A 22,718-nucleotide genomic window follows, 5' to 3' on the forward strand; every position below is an offset into this window, starting at 1 on the left:
TTGAAGCAGTTGTTCGCATGCCATAAAACGGCGTTCAACTTCTCTTGGCTTCAATTCATACGGCACCCAATGGCCTACCTTTCGGATCATTCCCATGGCTTTTAAACGTTTGGAAATGGTTGATTGATCAACTCCCAAAGTTTTTGCAACCTCTTCTTGCGTTTGAGCCGAATCTTGATCGAGCAATTCCTCCAATTCGGTATCCATGAACTTTGGCGGCGCACCCTCGCGTTCTTCGTCTTCCAAGCCAAAATCACCACTTTTAAAGCGTGCAAACCACTTCTGGCACGTTCGCTCAGCTAGAGCATGCTCACCATAAACTTCCACCAAGATACGATGACTTTCGGCTGCTTTTTTCTTCATATTAAAATAATGAAGAAGAATTCCCCGCAAAAACACATTATTTGGCACGAAATTCGACATTTTCAAGTGTGGTAAAAATATTGTTGTTTACGCTTCAAATAAAAAACTTATACTGACGTTTGTGCCTTACGACAGTAGCTCTCCAATGAATGTTTGGAAATGTGGATCGATGGAATAATAATCAAGTTACGCCATCTGTTGTAAAACCGCAAGGAACTTATTCATAGTCCTATTAGATAGCGGATGAACTAGCAAGAAAAGGTTCGAAACTAGACATAGCAGAGGCGGTCGCAGTCTCCACTCCACTCAACACAATAAAACATGCATTGCTTCACACTATCATGTTTTAGCCAAAAGAAGATGGAAGCAACTAACTACATGTACTACAACAAAAAACACATGGCCGTCGTACAAACTCTAAAGGACGAATCACCTGTTAGGATGTTCTCGACCAAACATTTCACGCATCACTGCAACCCTTACAGGCAATTGGAAAATAGGGGATCTTGCAGCCAGACTCAATCTCTCTTCAATCCCATCTGTAGAAGCTATCAAGCGGAAGGGGTGAAGGAAAGTCTTTTCCACTACTTATGTGAAAGTCCAGGGCTAGCTAGGATACGACTTCGCTCCTTCGGTAAGCATCTCTTACAGCAAATTAATGAGATCTCAGACATCAAGATAAAGGATTTGCTGATATACCTGGACCTCACTAAATGGATCTGACTTAGAAGCAAAACAAAAAAAAGAAAAAAAAAAGTAAAAAAAAAACCATCACACAAGGACAGTGGTGAAAAGATTTCAAAGTAGGGTGAAAAGATTTGAAAGGTGAGTTATTTAACAACCCGCAATTCGGCTCTGAGCGTAAACACATTTGAGGTGTGTTCACAAAAAAATTGAAATTGTGTTGGTGATATACGAAAAAAATTAGCCAATGACACTTCGTTGCCGTCTGAACAACGACTGATTGGACGAGTATGTGAACTTTTGTGAAATGACCGTGCAGAATTCGACTGCCGAATCCCCAAGTGACGTGGCAGCCAAACTTCCCTTCACAGTTTTCTTTTTCACCATAGCTAAATAGCAAACCTGGTAATCTATCATCCCAGGGCCACACCTTCTGATTTTTTTCACCATGTTGTGAGGCTGCAGTTAACAGTGGTGGTACTCAGTATTTGAAAAACATTTGGGGATGATAATTTTTGTAAGCGGCTTCGCTGAAGAATTATTCTTGAATAGAATAAAAACATGAAAGTTTCTCATCATAAAGGCTGATTCGCTGCCAAGTCACATCTTCAATAGCTAAGGCTATTATTTCCTGTCATACAAAATTACGAATATAAAAACTAAAAGATGTCATTAGGTATTTGAGTTCACTCACTTCAACGAAGTCATATAAAATCTGCAATGGAAATAAATTTAATCAAACCACCGCGCTGAAAACCTTAATGAGAACGACGAGCGCAGACAAAACGGAGCGGAGTGAAGCAAACGAAAAAATTGCATTGGATAAAGGAGGCAAGATTAAAGCGATAAAGTAAATGGCTGACAAGGAGGAGAAGGAGGAGGAGGAGGAGATGCAGGAGATCCCATGCAATTAAGCGCACACACATGCACATTTTGCCAATTAAATGCAGTTAACCAGTTTAGGAGCACATCAAAAAGTATGCATGACTCTTTAGTTCCTTATTTTTATTTTGAAATTGTTTTTGTTATTGTTCTTCATTTTTACAAGGGAGCATGCAAGATGCAGCCTGCAGTCAAAGTTAAGGTTGATTGCGCCAGCTGAAGACGATTTAACTCGATGGGGGAACAAATAAAGCTCAGCCCAACCGACTGACTGGCTGTCTACTCTGCCTGACTACATACATATATGCATACACGCATACATACATACATACATACATACATACATACATACATACCTTCATGCATGCATACGTACATACATGCATTCGCCGACTGCAACTTGCAACAGACAAGCGGAGCCTGCATGCACGCCACTAACCACAGCACGCCACATGTGGTAGACGATTCAAATTAAGTGGCAACCAAAGTATTGCGTTTTTTTTTTGTTCTTTTCATTTCTTTTTTAACATAGAGCAGTTGATGGGCGCAAAAATGCGACAAAATTTCAATTCGATTTTAAAAGTGGCATTAAAAGGCCAACAGACAACAAGGGGGCACACAGCACAATCAACCGCTACAAAATTTCGTATTTATTTGCGGAACGCCGCGAAGACAGACACCCCGGCGTGCAGTTAGCAGCCAGCAGCCACCAGCCGCCAACCAACAGCCAGTCATTCTTCACAGTTTAATAAAACATACAAACAAATAAAATACTAATAACAATAACAATAAGGAAAAAATTAGCACTGCTGCAAAACGCAAAATGAGTTGAAGATGCGCTAATCTGTGACTGGGAATGCAAATAGACGAGCTACCGCGTCGATTGTGCGCCGCTATAAAAAAAAAAACTATAAAAAATTGTAAAAAAAAACTAAAACGAAAATATGAATAAACACGCTCGCACATTTCTCCACACATACATACATATGAATGGTTATTCACAAAAATTACTTAGCGACTGGTGATGAGGAAGAAAAGCAAACAATTGCAATGAATAATGAAAATTGTCTGCTAAAATTTAATAAGAAGCGAAAATGAGCTTCGAACTGCGGATATTCAAAACAAAACAAAAAATGTGGGCACACACCAACAGCGTCAGTCCTGTCAGCTCCAATGCGGAAGGCGGCAGTTAGCAGGCGGTAGAGTCAATTGATTCGTGCGAAAATTGCCAATGGCGGAGAGCGAGAACAGTGAGGCAATCGATTTTGAATATTGAAACACTGAATAGAGACCGCCACCGCTGCTTTAGAGTGATGACGGCATAGGTCTGCAACAAGAATGATAGAAACCAAGAATGATAGAAAGAAGATTGCGCCCATCAGAGCGTCCGTGACGTCACGTTTGCTGAGTTGTGCAGTATTGCCAACCATTTGCTCTTCGCAATAAATTTAGTGCTTTTTTATACCGAAAATGCGAAAATTTTGAAGTTTCGTGTTTGTTTCTTTTTTTTTAATTTAAAGCTACCGAAACTTTAGGTTAAAAAACAAACTATATTATTAAACAAAAAAAGGTTAAAAAAGGTCACTCTGAGAAGATTTTAGTGCTAATGAAAATTAGTTGGTTTTTATAAAATTTGATATTTTGAAAGTGTGAATTTAATTTTTCGCTCCATTTAAGGTTATGCAAAAATATTAAATGCCCCTCTCTCAACTCCTCTTAAGATTGAAAACCTTTTTACACATTTTAAAAAGCCTTTGAATTTATTGAATGCTAATTAAAACCATAGAGGTGTAATCGTTTCTTCCGGTCATCAATTCTTAGTGAGACATAGGACATTAAGAGTTATACTATACTATACAGAAAATACTAAAGAAACCATACTGACATTTTTACAAAAATAGTACCTTATCTTGTTACAGCCCTTAACAAAAGAGTCTCGCTTAAAAAAACTCATAAATTAAATTATACATAAGCATAACACATTTATTTAAGAAAACGCACATTTTAAAGACAATTTGTCACGTATACAAAGTTCTTTAAGTGAATCAATAAAAATTTGTTGGGTTATTTTCTTTGAATGGGCATTTTAGTGCGTTTTTATATCCAAAGCTAGGCAACACTGCAGTAGCGAGAGAGAGATTTGACTGCCGAAAGCAGAAGAACACCAACAACACCTGCAATCGCGGGCAATGCCACCAGATGTTAAAAAAAAGTAAAGCTAAATAAAACTGAGTGAATTATTTAAATAATTATTAAAAAATTTATATTTTACAAAATTATAAACATGACATTTTAATTAGAACAGCTAGAAATATGTCATGAAGAAAGAACTAAAACTCCGAGACAAAAAATAATAAAAATAACATAAAAAAAATGATAAATCAAGTTACGAAAATGGTAATCTGGACATACTGGAGCTAAAATCACGTAACTAATATAGTTGTCAAATTCGCTGAGCGCAAAGTAACGGGACCACGATAGGCGCCACCTCATTATTCTTTTCATCATGGATAGAAACAAGATTGCGTCCATCAGAGCGTGCGTGACGTCACATTGGCTGAGTTGTCACAGTTTTGCCAACCATTTGTTCTTCGCAATAAATTTAGTGCTTTTTTATATGTATATCAAAATGCGAAAAATTTTAAATTTCCGGTCCTCAATCTTTAGTGGGATATAGGGCATCATGAGGTGCATTTATGGTGAAAACAAGAAAAAATAAAAAAACTGAAGAAACCATACTGACATTTTTACAAAAGAGTACCTTATCTTGTTACATAACCTGAAATACAGCGAAAAAGTCGTTGTTGCAAAGAAAAAGAGGGATGAATTCTAATTTTTAATAGCTTCTTTGATTGATGCTTTAAAAGCCCTATAAAGGTATTTATTCTTTTCGTTTTTACATATTTTTTACAATTCATTATTTAATTATATTTAAGTTTTTATTTACCTTAGTTTCCTCTCTAATTCATTATTTTTTTTTATCAATTGGACCTTATAAGTGTCCGTGTGCACCGAAGAAAATGAAATGAGCGAAATAAAAAAGTAAAGCTAATTTATAATGATGCGTGAAAATTTCGCGCAGAGTTCCCTCATTTCGTAAATTTTTAATACAACAGTCGTGCTCTTAACAAAAGAGTTTCTCTTAACAATAAACTCATAAATTAAATTGTACGTAACCATAACACTTTTATTTAAAAAAACGTACATTTTAAAGACAATTTGTCTTGTATACAAAGTTCTTTAAGTAATTCAATAAAAATTTGGTATTTTATTTTCTTTAAATGGCCATTTTATTGCATTTTTATATCCAAAGTTAGGCAACACTGCAGTAGCAAGAGTGAGATTTGACTGCTGAAAGCAGAATCACACCAACAATAACAGCAATCGCGGGCAAAGAGACTAAATAACAAAAAATTGCTAAATCAAGTTACAAAAATGGCCATACTGGTGCTAATACGACGTCACTCATTGTCAAATTTGCTGAGAACAAAGTAACGGTACCACGATAGGCGCCATCTCATTATTTTTTCTTCCATGTGTCTGTTAGTAAATAACATAGTTCTATTAAATATTTGGGTTTTTTAAACAAAGGAAATATGGACTAGTAACCGGACAGCATTTCATTAAGCGGACCCTCGAGCTTGAGTTGGTTTCTATTCTTGATTTAGTTTTATTTTTTAAACAAGAAACGTATTCATAGCCCTAATAAAAATGAATATTATTCAGCAGCGCTTATCTTTCCTTCAAATTTTTTCTAATTCCTTCTTCCCAATCATTATTGCTTCTTTTGCAGGACAGCATTTTGTGTCAATTGATTTTCCTTTTTTTTCTTTTTGCTCATAAATTTCCACCTTTCTTTCGATTTAGCACTACGAGGTCTAAATGCTTTTTCCTTAGAACTTTGACTTAAGTAAATTATTATTTACTAAGTACATTAGAAAATTAATATATGTAGTAAAGGGGGCGCAAAATTAATCATCCAATTTAGTTTTTGAATAATTGTTTTCGTAAAACAACTATATAAAACAAAATTATGTATTATAATTTTGCTGAAAAAAGTTATTTTAATGATGGAAACCTTTATTTGGATTTTACGTGCTCCATTTCTTGTCTGTTTGTATACTGCCGTTGCTAGGTTCACAAGTGCCAAATGTGATTGGCGGTGCCAGACGGTGGTAGCAGAGGAAGAGCAAGGCCTCCTCTGCGTTGGATAGATCAGGTCGAGAAGGACTTGTTTTCGCTCGGTCAAAACCGCGTGAGTGGTTATCAAGCCCATTGAGAAGAAGAAGAAGCAAATTGGATTAAGATTTTTGAGCTTGGTCGTTTTTGCTGGATGGTGGGCACACCACCTACTAGTAAGTTTTAATTAAGCTCTGTTAAATTCTGTTACATAATATCTCTTCGAATTTCCCTCTATATATGACGACTACATCATCAACATAGCCTTGGAATGATAGACCGTTGCGGTCTAATTCCATTAAGAGTTCAACTACTGATTGGCTTCCCAAAGCTTAGTGCTGATAGTACACCTCCTTCCGGGAGCTCATTGCATGTAAAGGGTTTTTCAATTGGCGCGGGTCGATTTTGGCGCCCTGTGCAGCCATTTTGTTTTGGTGACATCTGTCAAATCTTTTGTTTATTATTCAGTTATTTATGCCAAATCATCATGTCAAGTTACACGATTGAGCAGCACGTTCAAATGATAAAACTTTATTATCAAAATGAGTGTTCATTAATGCAAACGTTGCGCGCATTGCGCCCATTTTTCGGTAGACGTGGTGGCCCTTCCAATTTCTTATAGCTCATATTGAACCATATGGACCTAGACGACATGTGGTTCCAGCAGGACGGCGCTACGTGCCACACAGCAAACGCTATTTTATTCCATTTCAACATCTGCCCGCCCTTATTGAAAAACCCTTTATTTGGCGTTGTAACACCTGAGCTGGTTAGTATCTCTACCTTCCTCGTACTAAGCTATTGCCCATCCATTGAGCAAAAGTATTTAAATCCTTCTTCTAACTAGAGCCCTATTTATGGCCTCATGTGTGATATTATCAAACGACTTTGTTTATCCTAGACGGTACATATTGCAGCTTGTTTCTCTTCTATCTCGAGGCACATTCGTTAGTTTGTATAGAGCAGCCTCTGTTGATCGCCCAGCACCGTATGCACGATGGATCTTCACGAAACGCAAAAATCGCAATGAAAGATGCAACTTCCAACCAAAAACTTTACTTATCACCAGGGTTATGGTAATCTATTTTAACAGAACGCCATCAGATTTGCAAATGTCTTACATCCAATCCTGGTCCCTCACACGACACTGTGCAACTCAGTGCGCGACAAGCATAGCAGCAAAGATTAGCATTATTTCTAGTTGTACTGGGATGAGATGGGAATCCGAATACCGAATTTAGGCAGCCAAAAGAGAGAAGTGGCGACTGAAGTCATTCGAAATTATCAAATGAATGGATGAATGGAAAAAAATCGTGACTCGTTTTGATGAGGCGCAAAACTAAGACCCAGAAAACAACAGAAAAGCTGCATGAAAAAAAAAATCGACAACGAAAAACGTCAGCAGCAATTTTAGCCATTAAAACAATTGTGAATTGCGCGCGATGCGCTGAGCCGCAACTCACAGATACATAGTTTGTATCCATGCAGATACTTTTATATCTGCTTAATGCCAATCAAAGCGGCAGGCAGCGGCAGAAATCGCGGTTATTGTAGTCTTTGTTTTTTTTTTCTTTTTTTGTTAGCGCTGATGGTAATGATGGCGATGGCATTCAATTCGCAGAAATACATATAAAAGAATTTCGACGTCAGCGATTGCGCAGCCTGTTTATTTTGAGTGTCTGCAGTTGAGTGGAGTTGAGTCAAAACTGTCAAGCTATAAAAATACGCCGTACGTGGAAATGTTTGCGTTGCGGTAGCAGGCAAAAGAGAAGGCACAGCGTGGCCGAATGGGCCCAAAGAAAGCACGAGAGATGAGCGGACAGATGGACACAGCACAAAATGCTGTACGACGGTGACAATTGCACTTTGCAGAAAGTTTCTGAATGGTTTGAATTTATTTTTGCTGCAAAGTAATTTAAATTTCATCAGCAATGAAAGGAAATAAAATCAAACAAAATTAAATCAACAAATATTTCCTGTTTCACTTTAAAACGAAAAAAAGAAGGGGCTACCAAAGTTAAAATGCAAATTTCAGTATAATTTTTTTTTTTTTGTTTTTTTCTTTGTTTGCCCGCTTGTCCCACAACAGACAGTTGATCATTTGAAGCAACCTGTCGCGCGACTTTATTGTTGTTACAGTTATATTTTTCTTTTGGCGTAGACGGGACTGAGCCATATATGTATGTGTGTGTGTAAGTGTAATAAAAATGATTAATGTGCCACATTCTAATGGGTTTTGTATGTGCGCGCATTGTTGTCATTTCTGTGTATCTTTTCCCGTTGTGTTAGCTGTTGTTGACCAAACATTTAAGGCCCTGTCAGTGTTGTCACCAAACGTAGAGGAACGCGTTGTCAAACCTATACGTAAATGTGTGTTTACATATGTATGTATGTACATATGTATGTACAGGTGCGGTCAAAATAATAGTAGCGCGAATTATATCAAAGTTTTTAATTTAAAGCCTTTTTTTCTTTTTTTACACATTTCGATTTTTTTATATTAAAAAAACCGCAAAAAAATTGTCAAAAATCAGTCCAAGTTTTGAGTTACATCAAACTTGTATACAGGGTAACCCTGAAAATCGTCCCAGATACTTAAGAGCATTCTTGTTAAGGCCAGTTGTGACTAATTAGGTTATATGTCTGATGTCTACGAGGTGTGTTCAAAAAATAAGGTGAATTTTCATTTTCCCAAACAATTTTTATTCATCAATTTCTATTTTATCTCCTTCAAAGTATCCGCCTCACATATAATACACTTGTGCCAGCATTTTTTCCAATCCTGTTCTAATATGCACTTTTTTGTATGTCCTTGAGCCTCTAAGCGATTCGGTTTTTATATCCTCAATCGTCGCAAAACGTCGTCCTTTCATGGGTCTCTTCAATCTTGGGAACAGGAAAAAGTCGCAGGGGGCCAAATCTGGTGAATACGATGGCTGAGGCATGATAACGATATTGTTTTTGTTATTTTCGGCCAAATAATCTGTCACAATCAAAAGTGAGCAGGTGCATTATCGTGATGCAAAAGCCATGAATTTTTTAACTATAATTCCGGGCGTTTATTTCGTATTGCTTCACCCGAACGGCGCATAACTTCAAGGTATTACTTCTTATTTACCGTGCGACCTTGAGGTAAGAACTACCGATGGTCTACGCCATGGTAATCGAAGAAAACAGTGAGCGAAACCTTGACATTTGCTTGAATTTGGCGTGCTTTTTTTGGTTGTGGCTCTCCTAGACTTTTCCATTGGAATGATTTGGCTTTGGTTTCGATGTCATAACTATTCTTCTATACCCACGATTCGCCACCAGTTTGACCCTTTTAAGCAAATCTGGATCGTCGTTGACGTCATTCAACAATTTCTAAGCGATACTCATGCGACGTTGTTTTTGGTCAACATTCAGCAATTTTGGAACGAACTTCGATGCCACGCGCTTCATGCCCGAAAATTTCCGAAAAGATTGCATGACATGACCCAACCGATATGCCTCGGCAACTTCTCTAATTGTGATTCGATGATTCTCCATAACAATTTTCTTCACTTCTCAACATTTTCATCGGTTGTGGATGTGCTGGGTCGTCTAGTGGGAGCGTCGTCATTCACATCTTCGCGAGCTTCTATGAAAAACTTGTAAACATTTTTTTTGACTCAGAGTACTCGTACCGTATGCCGCTGTCAACGTTTCAAATGTTTCTGAACGCTTACTTCCATTTTTTACACAAAATTTGTTGCAACTTCTTTGACCAACTTTTTTCGATAGCAGAAAATCGCCGAACACGCATCTTATTTATGCCTCTCACAAACAATCCAGCCATGCAATATTGATAAAACCGGGAACATATCTTCAAGACGAGTTAACCAATATAAAAAAAAATAACAATCGAAAGTCAAATGTAGGTAGCCCGCGAAATTTGAAAATTCACCTTAGTTTTTGAGCACACCTCAAATGTGTCTTTGTTATGATATCTTAAACCTAAGTGCCTTGAAGATATTCGATTTTAACCGTCCGTTGGTCACCGGGTCTGGCAAGACCTTTTTCGACTTTGAACGGGAATTTATGATATTCCTATTACAGCTAACGGCTTGAGTTTCCAGGTAGCTTCTTACCTTCATTTAGCTTTTTCATTGGTTTTGGCATGCATTGAGCTGCCTACAGAAGTAAAAATGATTGCTGAAAATATTTTGGTTTGTGAAAAGGAGGATTTCTTGTCGGTCAAATAAATCCTATCGTTTTGGGAGTTTACGAATTGCTCAATTTAAAAAATTTTCTCGTCAGAAAACACTGCTTTCGGCCAAGCGAAGGAACTCCTTCGCTCTCTCAAGTCTGGCTTGTTGCTGCTTTGGTGTGAGATTATGCGCCTTTTGGATCTTTTAAGGCTTGACTTTGAGATCACGAACAATCGCTGGTAGTGATTTTCCAGCCAAAAATAATGAAATCACACTATTACGTTGGAAATCCATAACTGATTTTCTTTTTTCGCGTTTACCAATGGCAAAATGCTTCCGCGCGCTTATAAACAATACTCTGGACTGTCATTTAGTTAACAAACAGACAGCTGATGTCCGTTACACTTCGAGTGCCGGACCCTGTAGAAACGAGTTTTTCGACAAAGCTTTTCGCCTCCTTTTAGACAATGACGACGATCTCTCTTGGCTGTGAGTTTATCGACTCCGGTGGGTTGACTACAATATTCTCAGGGATAGTAATTGGTTTGATTGATAGTAATTGAAATGATTCCATAACCAAACGAGTAGTGAATTGAGAAATAACAGCTGGCTTATTCATACGACTTTCGATTGTTGCAAGGATCACCTTTTCTAAACCTATCAACTTCCTTGGAAATAAAAAATTGTGTCAATGCCATGACATCCAACATCCTGCAGGAAGCAAAGGCCATTTGATCCATGCATTCGACGCCGGCTTTGAGGGCATTATAATAAATAATTGCCGATGGTTTTTCTGTTTTTTGTTGTGGTTGATGTCTAAAATTTAACCATTTCCGAGATATTCGCTTTCAGAAAAATATTTTTTTTTGCTTGTACGTCTACTTTTTCATAAATGTTAGTTCAAGAGCCCAATTTTGTTTCGGTTTTTAGTTAAAAAGTATACCAATTAATAAAATCAGGAAAATTAGAGCCCAGCTCTTACAGTTGAAAATGGCTACGTGATAAAATTTTCCATTTCATTTTCTTACTTCCCATCTTACTTATATGGCTTGACTGCAACAAGTCTCACCAGGCGTCTCTGGTTTTCGCGCGTCTCCTCCAACTTGTTACACCAAGCGATGATAGGGCTCGCTCGACTTGGTCGTTGCATTGGAGGCATGGTCTTCCCGTACCTTCTTTGCTGGAGCTTCAGCATCCATACGCTCGACGTGGCACGAGCTCAATGTTGATCCGCCTAACTATGTCCACATCGTCGTAGAGCTCATGCAGCTCGTGATTCATTCGGCGGTAATATTGTAGTTATCGCCGACATGAAGAGGACCTAAGATTTTCCGATGTATCTTTCTCTCGAATACCCCATGAGCAACTGCATCGGTCTGCGACACAACCCATGCTTAAGCGCCTTAGAGTAGCACGGTTAAGATGCGTAAGAACGTCTTGTAGAGAGTTAGTTTTGTCAGCCGAGAGAGGTCTCTGCCACACATTTGCTTATTGAGACCACAGTAACACCTTTTAGCAAGCGTGATTCGTCGGTTTATCTCCAGACTGGTATCGTTTGTTGTTGTGACGGCGATGCCAAGATACTCGTATGTGTATACCTACATTTCTTGACAGTTTCAAAGGTATAGTTGTCGGCGGAAATGCTGGATCCAAAACGCCGTGAATCTTTTCTTTCGTCTTACCCTCGTTAACCGCCAGACCCACTCTAGTTGATTTTCTTTCGATGAAGAAAAATACTGCGAACATCTTGCATGCAGTTCGCTACGCTGCCAATGTCATCAGCATATGCAAAGAGCTGGACGCTTTTGGTGAAAATTGTGCCATTTCGATGAACACCGGCTCTCCGCAGTACTCCTTCCATGAGGAAGTTGAAGAGATCGCACTACTATGATCCTTCTTCTCATCATTAACACAATTATTTGGGAAGTAATTATTTTTATTATTTTAAAACCTACTTTATATTTTTAGCTATCCAAGAAGGTATAACACTTAGTAATAATTGGTAGGTGGAATACGGGTCCAACTAATATGGATGTTAAAATTTTATGAGAAGGAAATAATTAAAAAAAAAATACTTACACTTAAACAAAAAAGATTACAATTTAAAATTTGTTAGATATTATAATTCTTTCTCTACATAACCGTCCTTATTCCTGCTACAGCTACTCATTTCATAATGGCTTTAAGTATGTGGGATGTTTTCCCGGTAATCTTGTGGTATCAAAATTTAATAAGGACTACATTTTTATATAAAAATAAATAAAAGTATATATATAGTCAAAACTTGGCAATTTGTCGCGGTATTATTATTTAGACCACCACTGTATGTATGCCCATGTATGTACGTCTAGTTGTGTATGTACATTTTCTGTATTTGTGTGAAATTCGAGTCATTTGGGAGGAGCAATAGGCGGTGTCAAAGGCTAAAACAAGCCCACAGACCTGCCACATTTTCACATAAATCATCAGACCCATGATTTATATTTGTAATGAAAGCGGAAGAAATATCGAAGCCCTTCGATGGGCGTGGAAATTCTGTAGGATGAGAAAAATGTTGCCTGTCGTTTGAACTTTTTCAATTGCCACCGACCGTGGCTTATGTAACACAGTGATCAACCGAAATGGAGAAGTTCTATATACAACTTTTTTAATATCTAAATTTTTCTTTTTTGTTGGAAAACCAAGAAAATAATAATATTTAACACTTTCTGTTAATTACCGCCGTAAGCAACGCTCTAAAACTACTAATTTGCTTAGTCTCCAAAAGTTGTACTTATTTTTCTAAGAATTTGACTAAAATTGGTAAGTGTATGCATACATACATTCTGAATATCAGCTGCTTTAGGCCATAAATATCAGACACATTGAGCAAAATCGAGTATTAATTGCCTTTACCATCCATACAACGATAATTATTAAAAACATAAAGTATTTTGTTTTAAAGGGTGGTTAAATTTAAAGGGCCGGTGCTAATTTTACATAAAACACAATTTTTTTAAGAAGTCATTGTTATTTCTCTTTATTATGATAATATTGGTTTGGCTCAATTACGCATGCAACAAAATATCCATCCGATGGTCCAAATTTTCGACGACGCTGAGGCATAATTGAGACTCTATGCCGTTAATGTGCCGAATTATCTCATCCTTTAGCTCTTGAATTGTTGCTGGCTTATCCACGTACACCTTTTCTTTCATATAACCCCGAAGAAAGAAGTCCAACGGTGTCAAATCACATGATCTTGTCGGCCAATTGACATCGCCACGACGTGAGATTATTCGGCCATTACATTTTTTCGCGCAAAAGAGCCATTGTTTCGTTAGCTGTGTGACAAGTGGCACCGTCCTGTTGAAACCACATTTCGTCCACATCCATATCTTCCAATTCGGGCCAAAAAAAGTTCGTTATCATCTCACGATAGCGAACACTATTCACAGTAACTGCCTGACCGGCCTCATTTTGGAAAAAATACGGCCCAATGATGCCGCCGGCCCATAAACCGCACCAAACAGTCACTCTTTGTGGGTACATTGGTTTTCCGGCAATCACTCTTGGATTATTATTCGCCCAAATGCAGAAATTCTGCTTATTGACGAATCCACTGAGGTGAAAATGTGCCTCATCACTGAAGCACGAGGTGCGCGAAATGCATTTTGATTTGAACGCCCGTTTTCATAATAAGCCTGAATAACTTTAACGCGTTGCTCGATTGTGTATCTTTCCATGGTTCAAAAAGTATAAGGCCAACTTCTGTCATTTGTACTTAAGTTATTAGAAGGAGGAAAAACTGTTTAACCCCTAACATGCCTATCGTGGCGCTCGGAAGACCGCTGACAGTGATTTTAAGTGATTCTGATTACAACAAAAAATGAACTCTCCTTTTGTCTATGTCATAAATTAGTTAATGATTAATTTCCTTTAGTATGTCTAACATTTTTTCTTTGAAAACACAAAAACCTAAACAAGCATTTGGGAAAGATGACTCCCAACCCCCAGAGGAAGTTTAATTGGCCTCCAGTGCTAACGATTATTTGATAACGCCGTCCGGCAATAACATAGATGGCCTAAAGTGAATGCGGGGATTCTCCAGCTTTTCTCAATGAACCCACGGCGACCCACTTTATCACCTAGACGTAGGAGGTCAAACTGCAACTAAAAGTGAAGGTTGATGATAGACCAATACCGATCGTAAGCAACCCCAAATTTTTCGGCGCACTCAGGCGCAAATACAACTAAGGTCTAAAACTGCAACAAGGTTTCAAGTTGCTACACTTACTGGTAAAACTTAGTGAAAAGACAAAGAATTGTTGTAGGCGACACTTCAAGCAATTGACTGGTCAGTTCTTAATTACGCTGTACGCGTCTGGTCGCCTTCCGCTAATGATTCATAATGGGCAAAGCTTCAGACCTGTCAGAACAGCCAAGGAATGTAACATCTTCACAACGAGGCTTTTCTGCTGCCGTTCAAAGATAAAAACAATGTAACCAACTCAACAAGCAATTCCTACTGGGCTGCTACAGCAGGAATCGCCCGTTCTGGCACTCGCCTGAAGCTGAGCCACCTCCTAGCCGAATTAGGAAAATTAGACTATACCGACGAGATCCAAGACCAAAAAAAAAATCAAAAACGACTGCAAATACTGGATTGGACCATTTATAGACCGACATTAAACGACATTCATAGCGAGCCTCTTACTCCTACCTTAACGCCCGAGCCTCGAAAGCCGCTATCAGAGCCCAACCAACAGCCAGATTTAATTGCCTCTTGAGACCCGCATAACTTTAGCCCAATTACGTTCTGTACACTGCAGCTAGTTAAACTCCGTCCCACCCATATTCGACCCCGTCATACTCCATATGCATATGTCCGTCATTCAAAGGTACCCCGCACGAAACTAACAACCTACTCACACGCCCTCTTAAGCCCACTCACCCAACACCTGTCTTCCTCTTATGACTGCAGTCCGTAGATACATTCTTTTCCTTACCTTACCTAATACCCAGCAAAAGGTTATTAATCACAAATTATTTTGGGGATTTTCGGTGAATACTTTTGGGCAATATTTTAACCCTCCAGCGACCCAAAAACTTAATATTTTTCAAATTTTTGGAAATAAGGGTCCCAATGATCCATACGGGTAATAATTATTAAGTCAAAACATTCACAAAAAGTATGCGCTAATAAATTTTATTAAAATTCTTAAAGAAATTATATCATATATGATAAGTGCAGTTTTTATAGGTTTTTTTTTAATTATTTAGATTAACTTGAGACCAAATTAGGAAAAAAAATTGTAACACTTAAATAGAAAACAGAAAATGGTGGTCCAATATTCTAAAGCTCCTCCTCTTTCATAATTGCTATTACGCATGCTTGCCGCTTGCTTTTCGGCGGAGCAGGGTTTTTCTTTACATCAGCCAATTTATCTATTTTGCTAAAACTGCCGGATGCTGCTAGTGCTTTTCAGGCAGAAGTCTTTGCGCTCCTGTAGGTATGTAAAATGCTTAGGGAACGTGGGAACGAGGGAGATATTAAAATTGTTTCCGTTAGTCAAGCGGGTATCAAGGTGTGGATCAACGACGCCATGGTGCCGATCCAAACTGATCAAGTCCTGTAAGAAGGATATCAAATCTCTTGTGTATGCAGGTAACATTTCTCTGATCTGGGTTCCAAAACATAGGAACATGAAAGAAAATGAAATTTCTGGTGAACTTTCAAGGAAGGGATCTATTGAATTGGTTTCAGAGATCTCCTACCCGGTCATCGGCGTCCCCGTCACTGTTGTTAAAGGGAAATCGCACAACTTGTTTCTCAGGAAAGTGCAGCACAGATGGAGCTCCATTTCTTCGTGTGTTAATTCGAACACTTTTTGGTCTTAGTACAATAGGTTTAGGACTCATAAAGAACTGGGGACTCCACGCCACTCAGTTTTCAAACTCGAACGGCACACACGCAAAGAAGCGGGTTTACCATTTAATCCCCATTGCAGAAGCTGTGTTGAGTACTTTCTCTCAACTTCTTTGGCCCAGAGCCCGTTTTGCCACTCCCTTCTGCGGCTATCACAGCCACGGTTACCAAATGGGTAACTACCACCCACAAGCGAGCTTGGCAGGCTGAGAGAGGCTGCAGATGGACTAAACTGATGTTACCTGTCATGTCCGATCGACTGTCGCAAACCCTTCTGTCATTAAGCAGAGGGGAGTGCAGACGGCTGGTTGGACTGATGACGGTCCTTTTTCTGTGGGCAAAGCCCATGGAAAGGTTGGGCATCTCAGACAGTGTACTCTGCCCAGCTTGTGAAGAGGAGAATGAGACGGCGGACCACTTCCTGTGTGTCTGCCCCGCCTTCGCTCGAATCTGGTTTGAGGTCTTTGACACTGATGTGCTAAGAAGCGACCACATTGGCTCCTTGGCACCACAAGATCTACTCAGATTTCTTCGGAGATCGGTAGATTTAAAGAAAATTAAAAGGGAATGGACTTAGTTAATGTCTGAGTGCTGCACTTGCTAGTTGTCCCGACAAAAAAAAAAAAAAAACTTTCTCTATAAATGTCCGGGCTTGGCAGCTAGACGATTAAGGTCACTGGGTACTCCTTTCTTCGACAACCTGAGGCAGTACGACAACCTAAATGCTATCAGTATTCTCCATTACATCAAAAGCTATGTCTGGCTGTAGATATCTGCCGGTTGGTGGTATCAAAATGATATCGAAACGGCACTTTAAGCGGTAACTAAGCCATTTCACCCACTTACATACCTATTTGTCCCATTTTGTCAAACAGTGTTAATAACGAAATATGGAAAAAAATGTAACGACGGTAGAGAAATGTTGTTTTCGAAAAACTATTTTCTTTTTTCTTCAAAATGAGAAATACTGCACTCTTGAGTGAGCACAGCCCCCAGCGCAGATGGGCTCTGAGGCATTTACGAAGGAGACGAAGAAGATATCCGTACATTATGGAAAGCCATTAACTTACTTTAGTATATCCGAAGAATAAAGCGATTAGAGTAAGTATCAACATTTATTAACCCACACTGGCTCCGTCGACAACTAACCAACTAACTAAGCTAACCGACAATTAAATTGCATCATTTCGTGAAACAAAGCACTTGCCCCAATCGCATCATACACAACAACACTTTTGGTAAGCAATTATGAGAGTATGCCATAAAAATTTCTTTGTCTATGTAATAAACAAATTTTATAGTCATAAAAAGAAGAGGAATTGAATTATACGATTACACACGCAAATGAATGCAGTTTGGCAATACATGCACAGTTACATGTATAGTTACATTTACCTTTCAAATTTCAATTCCATTCGCCATTTGGCATTCGCCGGTAATGTTCACTCACCGTTAATAAATTCAACGCTGCCACAAAAGTAACCAATAAATCCTGGTTCAGTGCTTTACCGCTGCACACACACATACACACGCACACACATTCACTTGAAAATAAACCAAACGTCAATATCTTTCTGTAGATACTGCAGCCAGTGTTTGTTTGAAGTTTTACGCCATTTTTGTTTTTGTTTGTCATATAAAAAATTCATTTGATGCTCACTGTCCTGCCGGCGGGAGCTTATGCGCACACATTTTGGACGGATTGCTGGCCATATCCGGGGGAAAACTACATAGCACATAACGGTAACGTACACATGTGAACGGTCGAAAAAACAAAAACAAAAGATGCAAACAAACAAATAGACTACAATGCATACTAAATATAATAAAAATGAGAAAACAAAGACACAACTGAAATTTATCTACCACTACAAGTCCATTAAATAAATTATTTATGCGCACATTGTGCAACGGGAAATAAACCCGGAAATGGACACAAGTGATCACACATACACAGGTAAGGATTTACCTGCAACTGTATGCATATGTGTGTGTGCTTGTGTTTAGATGCATAGATAGGGAAAATGGAACACACTGGAGCAGGTTTATATGTATGGTAGTGAGTGATGCAAAATAAAAGCTGATGGAGCAGTGTTGCCAAACTAATGGAAGAATTTCGCTATTTTCTATAAGAATTACTCTGCTCTTTAAGGTGATGGGAATCTCCCGCCATTCAATTTCCAAACTCATTGCGGTGTTCACTGGTCACTGGTTGATCGGTACTCATGCGGAGAAGTTTGGAATTCCGTACAACTCCTATAGCAGAAGCTGTGGGGATCTTGCAGAAAAAGAAACTGTTGAGCACTTTCTCTACAAATGTCCGGCTCTGAGGGCTAGGCGCTTGAGATTCGTTAGCGTGCCCTTTGCGGATGACTTGAAGAAATTCTCCAGCCTAGATCCCTTTTCTCCCCTCCACTACATCACTGGATGGCTGCAGAAGGTTTTCTCTTCCCAACAATTTTTCTTTGGTAGTGATCCACATTATGGTATCAAAACGACACGTAAGTGTTACTTGAAGTGTACATGTGGTTGTTGTTGTTGTTGTTGAGGTGGTTGAACATTTCTGAGCTGAAATGCGCCTAATTAGTGACCAGCACCGTTTTACTACCACTATCTCGTGTGAAGATGATGTTGTTGTTTTTTTTTTGTTTTTTTTTCCAAGTCAGATTTATTTAGTGAGGTCCAAGTAGAGCAGCAAATCCTTCATCTCGATGTCTGAGATCTCCTTAATTTGCTGAAGGAAAGGCTTACCGAAGGATCGGAGTCGTGCCCTGGCTAGTCCCGGACATTCACATAAATAGTGGAACAGACTTTCCTTCGCCCCTTCCGCTTGACAGCTTCTACAGATAGGATTGAAGGGTAGATTGAGCCTAGCTGCATGATCCCCTACTTTCCAATGTCCTGTAAGGGTTGCAGTGATACGTGAAATGTTTGGCCGAGAACATCCTAGCAGGTCATTCGTCCTTTGGATTTTCTATGACGGCCATGTGTTTTTTGTTGTAATACATGTAGTTAGTTGCTTCCATCTCCTTTTGGCTAAAGCATGATAGTGTGAAGCAATGGATGCTTTTATTGTGTTGAGTGGGGTGTAGACTGCCACCGCCTCTGCTATGTCTAGTGTCGTGCCCTTTCTTGCTAGCTCATCCGCTATCTCATTGCCCCGTATGTTCCTAAGACCAAGAACCCATATCAGGGTAATTTCAAGCCAATGGCTGAGCAGTTTCAGCTCCTCTCTACACTGTAGGACCAGTTTGGATGCAATGTAGTTGGAGTCTAAGGCCTTAATAGCTGATTGACTGTCTAAGAAGATAGCTACTCTTGCACCAACTTCCTTGTAGAGTTCTAGGGATTTGCATGCTTCTCTGATCGCTAAAAGTTCTGCCTGGAACACGGTGGCATAATCAGGAAGACGAATTGATTGAGATAAGTTGAGTGGCTCCGAATGGAAGCCAGCTCCCATAACACAGTTCATCTTAGAACCATCGGTATAGATTTCGATATCGTGTCTTCCAATCACCTCTCCTTTGCTCCACTCGGCTCTCGGTGGAAAACGTAAAGCCTTTCTTGAAGTTGAGGTCGGTGACTGTGTAGTCTGATCCGTTTTTGAGCAGCGGGGGTCCCTGTAGGAGGATCTTACTGTGACCGCACGACCTTGTTGTCCAGCTTCCTATATCTCTGACTCACACCGCGCTGCAAGTAGCTATTGTTAGTACATTGAGCGCTTCAGTAGGACTGTTGCTAAGCGCTCCTGTAGTTAAGATACACGCTGTTCTTTGTATCTTGTTCAGCTTAGTTTTGTTGTATTTCTTTTCTGTTGCAGGTCACCAAACTAGTGCCGCACATGTTAGTATTGGTCTTACAATGGCTGTATAGGACTAATTGGATAGTTTTGGTTGGAGACCCCATTTTTTCCCAACATTCTCTTACACGTGTAAAGTGCTATATTCGCTTTCTTTACCCTGTACTCCACGTTGGACTTCCAGCTGAGTTTGGGGTCCAGGATAACCCCTAGGTATTTCGCCTGTTTGGTTAGCGTGAGGCTGACGCCGTTTAGTTTTGGGAGATTAAAGTTTGGCACCTTGGTTTTCTTCAGTTATCTTTCTTCAAGAAGGAAGGGCAGTAGTGTTCCTTGGATAAAAGCTTGCCTAGTGTTGCCGTATCTTTGGTCGATTCTATGGAACTACAAAAATCTCTCCAAGCCTCTGTCCGAGCCTCTTTGATTGCTTTCTTATATTCCCTAAGGCAGTCTTTGTGCATGTGGTACTCTTGCCATTTTACCTACCTACCTACTCTGCTGTAGTCGAAAAATGTACCAATGTTTTAGTAAATTCGGTTGATTAGAGGCATGCCTAGTGAGTTGATCCGCACCCACAAAATTGCTTCCTTATCGCGTCAAATTTTCGAAAAAATCGGTTTTTACCATTTCGCCGCTTTTCGTCACTAAAAAATCGGAAAAAATTCACGCAGTATGAGTATCAAGCAAAAGAAGAAAGTCGTGGTAATTGAACGAAATCCGACATTAAATATTTCTAACTTCAAGAAAAGACGATTGTGCCAGACCTTGTCGAATGCCTTTCCTATGTCAAGATAAACTCCATTATAATAAAACGGTCTTTCCTGGAAGTTAGAACGGTTACTGCCAAAAATCTATTTTCAAATTCTAAAAAGTTATATTACTGAACGATACTTCTATGTCAAGGACAATGATGGTAGGTTAACACTAAGGAAGATAAGAGCCGGAATTCCCCAAGGCAGTGTGCTAGGACCACTGCTGTACACATTATATACAAGTGATATCCCAGCACCCAAAGGAGAACATACGATGCTAGCTACTTTTGCAGACGACGCAGTCCTTTTTACTTTCAAAAGTCCCTAGCCACTATTAGCGCATATTTTCAGGAGTGGAATCTTAAAATAAACGAACTTAAGACACTGCAAGAAATATATTTAACAAGACGAATTTTTACTAGCCACAAAATTGAGATGAATGGTTTTGATATCCCCTTAAATAATGCAGCAAACTATTTAGGTATGCAATTGGACGAAAAACTTACATGGAAGCATTAAATAAAAAGGAAATAAACACAAATTAACGTGAAGTTGAAACAACTACTTGAAGTTGAAACAACAACAAATATATTGGTTGTTAAAAAAATCGAAATTATCAATAAATAACAAAGTTCTTATACAGGATGGTTAAGTTTTAAGGGCCGATGTTGATTTTGAATAAACTAAAATTTTTTCAAAAAATCTTTCTCATTTCTCTTTATTATGATAATACTGGTATAGTTCAATTACGTATGGAACAAAATATTGGCCAAATAGCCGCCACGGCTTCGGCGGCACACCTCCTTTCGATGGTCCAAATTTTCGATGACGCTGAGCCATAATTGAGGTTCTATGCCGTTAATGTGCAGAATTATCTCATTCTTTAGCTCTTGAATTGTTGCTAGCTTATCGACGTACACCTTTTCTTTCAAATAACCTCAAAGAAGGAAGTCCAACGGTGTCAAATCACATGATCTTGGCGGCCAATTAGCATCGCCGCGACGTGAGATTATTCGGCCATCAAATTTTTCGCGCAAAAGAGACATTGTTTCGTTAGCTGTGTGACAAGTGGCACCGTCCTGTTGAAAACACATATCGTCCACATTCATATCTTCCAATTCGGGTCCTAAAAAGTTCGTTATCATCTCACGATAGCGAACAATATTCACAGTAACTGCTTGACCGGCCTCATTTTGGAAAAAATACGGCCCAATGATGCCGCCGGCCCATAAATCGCACCAAACAGTCACTCTTTGTGGGTGCATTGGTTTTTCGGCAATCACTCTTGGATTATCATTCGCCCAAATGCGGCAATTCTGCTTATTGACGAATCCACTGAGGTGAAAATGTGCTTCATCACTGAAGATGATTTTCTTCACGAAGTGCGCGATGTGCATTTTGATTTAAACATTCAAATTGAGTTAGTCTGAAATTGAAAAATGTCAAATAGAATGCAGAAAAAACTTGACGTTTAGGTGTGGTTCACATTCAACATCGGCCCTTGAAATTTAACCACTCTTTATAATGCATCTATGTATATCAATTTGAATTAATTTCCATCTTCACGAAATCAGGCAACTCTGACAAGAACAAAACTGCTAACAATGCATTGTTTGCTAAACTATTTGTCTATAGTTGTTTGGAGCAACTGGCAGTTATGTAGCTGGTGCTGTTCTAAAATAGATTTTTCACGCTATTTGGCCATATTGATTGTACACAAGCACACATATGCACCGACACACACACACACCCACATGTAAGTAATAGACTCCGCTCCACCTTTACAAACAACACGCGAGCTTACTTAGCTCTGCATTCAGGTACGAGAAAGCTCATGTAACTGTGACTGCTCGTAAAGGCCATTTGGAACAAACATAAATACAATATGCACACGCACACACACACATTCAAACATAAGCGCTCATACTCATAGAATATTAAATGTAAACGCATTTGAATTAAATATTTATACTCGAATGTCTGTA

This window comes from Anastrepha obliqua, chromosome 5 (assembly GCF_027943255.1).
Source record: "Anastrepha obliqua isolate idAnaObli1 chromosome 5, idAnaObli1_1.0, whole genome shotgun sequence".
Classification (NCBI taxonomy): domain Eukaryota; kingdom Metazoa; phylum Arthropoda; class Insecta; order Diptera; family Tephritidae; genus Anastrepha; species Anastrepha obliqua.